Source organism: Dendrobium catenatum, unplaced genomic scaffold (assembly GCF_001605985.2).
Source record: "Dendrobium catenatum unplaced genomic scaffold, ASM160598v2 fragScaff_scaffold_231, whole genome shotgun sequence".
Lineage (NCBI taxonomy): Eukaryota > Viridiplantae > Streptophyta > Magnoliopsida > Asparagales > Orchidaceae > Dendrobium > Dendrobium catenatum.
The window spans coordinates 11,480,378-11,487,134 of NW_021318693.1; the positions used below are offsets into that span (position 1 = coordinate 11,480,378).

Below are 6,757 nucleotides of genomic sequence, written 5' to 3' on the forward strand. Positions count from 1 at the left end.
ACGAGCAACCATCATGAACCAAGATACCCCTCGAAACAAGGTTATCAGCCGTTTTTAATTTTCCCAGTAAAGCCATCCACGCATAACAGGCATAGCGCAAAATGTATCCTTTGTGCCATAAAAACTTACTCCAAACAACATCCTCCAAGTCCTCATTCAGCGATAACATAAATTTCCTAGAAGAGGGATTTGAGGAGCCGTCCCAGTAAAGAACTGGTTGCTCCTCCCCAATAGCAGTTTTCATAATAATAGATCTGGCGGTAGCAGGAACACAATCAGGAAGAGTCCATTGATTATGAGTAATGCAATCATTAACCTTTAAATGTGCCAAATTGGGAGAGTAGAAAAAATCAGCAACCGGTTTATTATCACACCAAGGATCCCATAAGAAAGACAATTTGCAATTCCGGTGTACAGATAGCGTGACATTGCGGGGGAAGGAGGCAGCAGTTCGGCAAACAAGTTTCCAAAATTTGGAAGCATATGTAGGGGGTGATTTCCAGATTGAGTCAAATTTTTCTCTATACCAATCACCAACCAAATTACTCTCATTGTACATTCTAAAGATAAAGGAGCAAATCATATTGTGTTGAATAGAATCAAAGGAGGCCAAGCCCAATCCACCTTTAGATTTAGGCAAAGTAACAGATTTCCAAGAAATCATATGTAATCTCCTCTCCCTAATGTTCCCAAAGAAGAGGAATTTGGAGCATAGACGAGAGATAAATTTGCAACAAGCCTTAGGTATAATAGCCCCGCGAATCCAATAAGCGATGGTGTTGGCAATAGTGAATTTCAAGAATTGAACTCTACCTGCAAAAGAGAGGAACTTAACTTTCCAACCCTCAAGTAGAATAGAAACTCTATTCAATAGGGGCTGGAAGTGAGAGAAATTAAGTCTGCAAGTGGAGATCGGCAGGCCCATGTAGGTAAGAGTGCTACCTTCAGAATTAATACTAAGACAGTTAGAAATTTGAAGCCCAGAAGAAAAGTCTCTAGAAAAGAGTAAAGAACTCTTAGCCTGATTGATATGAAGACCAGAGGCATCTGCAAACATTTGAAGTGAATCTTTCAGGTTATTAGCATTATCCACAGTTGCCCGGCCAAACACCAACGGATCATCCGCATACATGAGATGACTACAACTGAAGTGATTATGTTGGAAACCAATAAATGGTTTATCCTCCTTCGAATCCAGACAATGAGAAAGGGCATCCATGCAAATGCAAAAAAGCAAAGGAGATAAGGGGCAACCTTGACGCAATCCAGAAGAGGAATTAAAAAACCCCTCCAAAACCCCGTTAAGGTTAATGGAGAAATGCACATCTGAAATGCACCCTTGGATCCAAGAAATGAAAATATCAGGGAAGCCTTTCTGCTTAAGCCTGTTAAGCAAAAAGGAACGAGAAACTGAATCAAAAGCTTTCTTAATGTCTAACTTGGCACAGAAAAAGGAGCCCCTTTTATTAAAATCTCTTAAGATTTCAGCAGCAAGTATGATATTGTCAGTAGAGCATCTCTTAGCAATGAATCCCGACTGGCTTACATGGATGATGTTGGGCAGAATAGGCTTCAGTCTATTAGCTAAGATCTTAGCCACAATCTTATAAAAGACATTACATAATGAGATGGGCCGGTAGTCAGCAATAGTGTTGGTATGAGAGCCCTTAGGGATGAGAGAGATGGCTGTTGCTTTAGCCCCTTTAGGCATATTCCCTGAAATAAAGAAATGTTTAACCGCTTTGCAAAGATGAGGACCAATAATGTGCCAAGTTTTTTGATAAAAACCAAAGGAGAAGCCGTCGGGCCCAGGAGCAGATTTAGGGGTTCCAGAAAAAACAATTTTCTTGATTTCATCATTAGAGACAGGCACAATTAATCCCGAGATAAGGTGAGTAGGAATAGAGTTTCCAACCGGTATATTGTAAGAGTTTTCCAGAATGGGGTTGGGGGCATTGTAAAGTAATCTGAAATGATTGATCAATGCCTGGGCCATATCCTCATGAGAAGTAACCATGCAATTGTTATAGGCAAATCCTTTGATCACATTCCTGTTTTTCCTGGACCTGATTTTAGCATAGAGAAAACCAAGGTCATCCTCCCCTTGGGACAACCAATGGGCTTTGGCTCTTTGGGAAATCCAAGAGAACCAAGCAGCTTGGTAAGAGGTTAAAAGATCATTAGTATTTTTAAGGGCCTTGTTTAATTCCGGGTTCAAAGGGTCACCTTGAATATCCACCAAGTATTGGGAGTATTGATGCTTTAACTCCAGTATGCCATTAGAGATAAAGTTGGAAGAAGCCCAATTTTTCTTGCGGATCACCTCTTTAAGGCATTTTAAGCAATCATAAAAAAAGGCAATGGGACTAGCACAAGGTCTTCGCTCAAAAACCAAAAGGATCTCAGCCCAGAATTCATCCAACGTAGTCCAGAAGTCTTTAAACATAAATCTAGAATCCAATCTCCTAGAGATATAATCACAGAGAATCAAAGGAGAATGATCCGACCCAGGATGAGACTGAATTTTATAGAAGGCAGCAGGAAAAACCTACAAAAAAATCGGATTTACCAGCATCCTATCAAGTTTGATATGAATAGGAGTATCCACTCTTTGATTGTACCAAGTAAAATGAAGCCCCACAGAGGCAAGATCCTGAAGCCCAGCCTCAAAAATGAAGTTATTAATCTCCCCCACCCGGTCAGGGGACATGGAATTACCACCAGCTTTTTCATAGGCAAATTTGTAGCAGTTGAAATCACCCATGATGATCCAAGGGGAATCAGAAGTGGAGGAAGAAAGCCTCAAGAGATCCTCCCAAAGAACCATCCTCTCCTCGGGACTATTCGCAGCATAGACCACCGAGAGGTAAAAAGGAGGGAGAGAACCAACATTAACCAACCCGTGAATGGCTTGAGAAGAGAAGAAAGAAGGGGAAAAAGCTAAGTGAGAGGAGTCCCACTTAACCCAAATTCGGCCAGGAGAAGAGAGATTAAAATTGTTACAACAAAGTTCATTCTCAAATAAACTATGAGTAAAATTAAACCAGGGGTCATTGACAGCAGCAGCATTAATTTTAGCTTCCAAAATGCAAAAAAGCTTTAAGTTGAAGGTTGCAATAAGATCTTTGCACAACTTGACTTTGACAGGGTTATTAAAACCCCGCACGTTCCAAGCAGCAATGGGAGGAAGGGGCATGGCTATTTGTGGGACTTGGCCTTTTTGGCCGTTTTGGATTTGGCTTTTTTAGGGGGAGTGGCAGACTTATGGGAGGCAGAAGGGGAATTTTTGGAAGTAGAGGAGACAACATTAGATTTTGAGGAGGGAGGAGGAATATCCTCAGCAGTTTTAGAAGAAGAAGAGAGCTCTTCCTCCAAGAGGTTATCTTCAGGAATGATCGGATTCTCCACCATAAGAGAATCAAAACTATTAGCAATCAAAACTTGAGATGGAAGTAACATTTTGGCATTGAAAAGGGAATCTGAAGAGGAAGATTCAGCTTGAGGAAGGTTCAGGTTGGGAAGACGAGAATCCTTACCCTGGTTATTCACCATGTCGTGAACCACCACGGGTTGAGTCACCAAATCCAGAGTCGAGTCAATAGGATGCTGAACAGTCAACACCGGAGTATCAGAACCATCCACAATAGGCTGAAGATTATCAGTCGGAGGATCAGAAGATGGTGTAGCAGCAAGGGTTTTGCTGTTGGTTTGTGAGGGATTTCTGGCAGCACGAGCCTCAGGATTTCTACTTTTGCTTCTTCCGCAGAAAACAGGTTTAGGGGGAAGAGTAGGTTTAGGGGAAGGATTCTTGGGACACAGAGCAAAAGAGTGAATAAGAGAGCCACATCCTTCACAACGGAGTGGCTTCCAATCATAAACAACTTTCAGATTGATATCCTCTCCGTCAATCTCAATCGAAATTTCATCGGCTAAAACCGATTTTTTATCAACTTGAACACAGATCCTGGCAAAAGTAAGCCTAGTTCTCTTGGCAGTAAGAGTATCAACATAAAGCGGTACACCAATAAAACTAGCGATTTTAGAAATACCGTTTGGTGTCCAAAGCGCCAGGGGTAGATTAAGAACCTTAATCCAAATAGGAATAGCAGCCGATTCATCTCTTTTCGGTTGAAACTTCGGGTTCCATTTCTGAAGGATGAAAGGCCGGCCAAGTAAAAACCAAGGCCCGCCGGTCCACACCATATCGTAGTCTTCCACGTTGGTAAACTTAAGAAGGAAGAAGTCATCAGCTAACGACAGAAGGGAAAGGGAACCCTTGAGTTTCCAAGCTTTTTCGATAGCAGCACGTAATCTTTCGTAATAAGGGCGAGGCCCCAACGAATAGCCCACCAAGGAAAGATTCCAAAAAGATTTCCCTTCAGAGAGATCATTACTCACAAACGAAAGCTTTTTAGCCGGCTTGACAAAGGACAACGGCCAATCATCCCGAGGAGGAGGAGGGGCCACCAGATTTTCAGCATAGGAAGAGGAGGTATTGCTTTTACCCCCATAAACCACATTGATGGGAGTCCTAATAGATTTGGCAAGCCCCACAACTTTTTGGTCATCTATCGCCTTCTCTAAGCAAGACAATAAGTTCTAGCATAAAATCATCAGCGACATCATGAGGTCTGCCTTAAGGAACCGAAGGAGGATCGACAAAGTTGGATTGAATGGTGAGAATTACAATGTTGGGAGAGCAGCCCAGACAAAAAGATGAAGCTCGTAAACGTGCGTGCCTGCTGGAGAAGACGAAGTTCACAGATGGGTAATTTCGTCTATTTATTTCAAAATTGAGATTTGCAATGGAATAAGCAGATAAGAAATAACTCTCCTAGCCAATAAAAAAAATCATATTTTGCGTGAAGAGATTATAAAAGAAACTGAAAACCGTCCTTTCAAACCGTTCAAAATAATTAATTTTGACCTATTGAAATGAAGAAAATAAGCCTAATCAAACGAGGCCAAAACCTCAGATCAAATTTTATGAAAGAGCATTTTAATAATTTTTAATATAAATATGAGTGTACCAATTCCAAAATTTAGAAATAACTAAAATTGAAAATTGAAATTCCTGTTTCACCGGAAAAAGAAATTCCGGAATTTGAAACCGGAAAACAAAAAAACTACTTTAAAGAAACCGGAAAACCGAATTCTGGTTTCAAACCTTTATATTTATTTTTTTTAATTCGATTTCATTAATTCTGGTTTCAAACCTTTAATCTGAAATATTAAAAATTATACTATTAAACTATATAAATAATCATTATTTAAAATATATGTTTTATTTTAAAAAAATTCCAATAGAAATTTTAATCCACAAAAATGGTCCAAGAGCAATCATCCGAATAATCCATAAACCCATCAGCTTTAGGGCAAACAAACGAAGAAAAATTCCACCTCCAGCCACCAAAAGGAAAAACAGAATCAGCCCAAAATTTCAAAGAACTGCTGTTTAAGCCTATCAAAATGCTTCCAGTGAGAAACTCTAGCCTTGATAGCATGAATAATAGTAAATTTAAAATCAATTGGGCTCCTCCAATTCCCAGAAAAACGTCTATTGTTTCTTTCCCGCCAAAGGAAATAAACCAAAACAGCCATAGAAAAATAACAGAAGTTCCAATCAGTTTTGTCAAAGGATCGCAAATGCCCTAAATAATCATATACTTGTAATAGATTTGGTCTAAGGTAGAATGATGTCATCGAAGGGAACAAAGCCGTAAGAATGGAAAATGAGAAATCACATTCAAATAACATATGAGAATGCAATTCTAAATTAGCAGTGCAAAAAGATCAACCATCATGAACCAAGATACCCCTCGAAACAAGGTTATCAGCCGTTTTTAATTTCCCCAGTAAAGCCATCCACGCATAATAGGGATAGCGCAAAACATATCCTTTGTGCCATATAAACTTACTCCAAACAACATCCTCCAAGTCATCATTCCACGACGACATAAATTCCCTAGAAGAGGGATTAGAGGAGCCGTCCCAGTAAAGAACTGGTTGCTCCTCCCCAATAGCAGTTTTCATAATAATAGATCTGGAGGTAGAAGAAACACAATCAGAAAGTGTCCATTGATTATGAGTGATGCATTCATTAACCTTTAAATGTGCCAAACTGGGAGAGTAGTAAAAATCAGCAACCGGTTTATTATCACACCAAGGATCCCATAAGAAAGACAATTTGCAATTCCGGTGTACAGATAGCGTGACATTGCGGGGGAAGGAGGCAGCAGTTCGGCAAACAAGTTTCCAAAATTTTGAAGCATATGTAGGGGGTGATTTCCAGACTGAGTCAAATTTTCCTCTATACCAATCACCAACCAAATTACTCTCATTGTACATTCTAAAGATAAAAGAGCAAATCATCTTGTGCTGAATAGAATCAAAGGAGGCCAAGCCCAATCCACCTTTAGATTTAGGCAAAGTAACAGATTTCCAAGCAATCATATGTAATCTCTTCTCCCTAATGTTCCCAAAGAAGAGGAATTTGGAGCATAGACGAGAGATAAATTTGCAACAAGCCTTAGGTATAATAGCCCCACGAATCCAATAAGCGATGGTGTTGGCAATAGTGAATTTCAAGAATTGAACTCTACCTGCAAAAGAGAGGAACTTAACTTTCCAACCCTCAAGTAGAATAGAAACTCTATTCAATAGGGGCTGGAAGTGAGAAAAATTAAGTCTGCAAGTGGAGATCGGCAGGCCCATGTAGGTAAGAGTGCTACCTTCAGAATTAATACTAAGACAGTCA

At 39.9% G+C, this 6,757-nt stretch overlaps 1 pseudogene; it reads left to right on the forward strand.

Moving 5' to 3' along the window:
- Positions 1–6,562: 6,562 nt before the first annotated feature.
- Positions 6,563–6,757, forward strand: part of LOC110106859 — a 1,402-nt pseudogene continuing 1,207 nt past the window's right edge.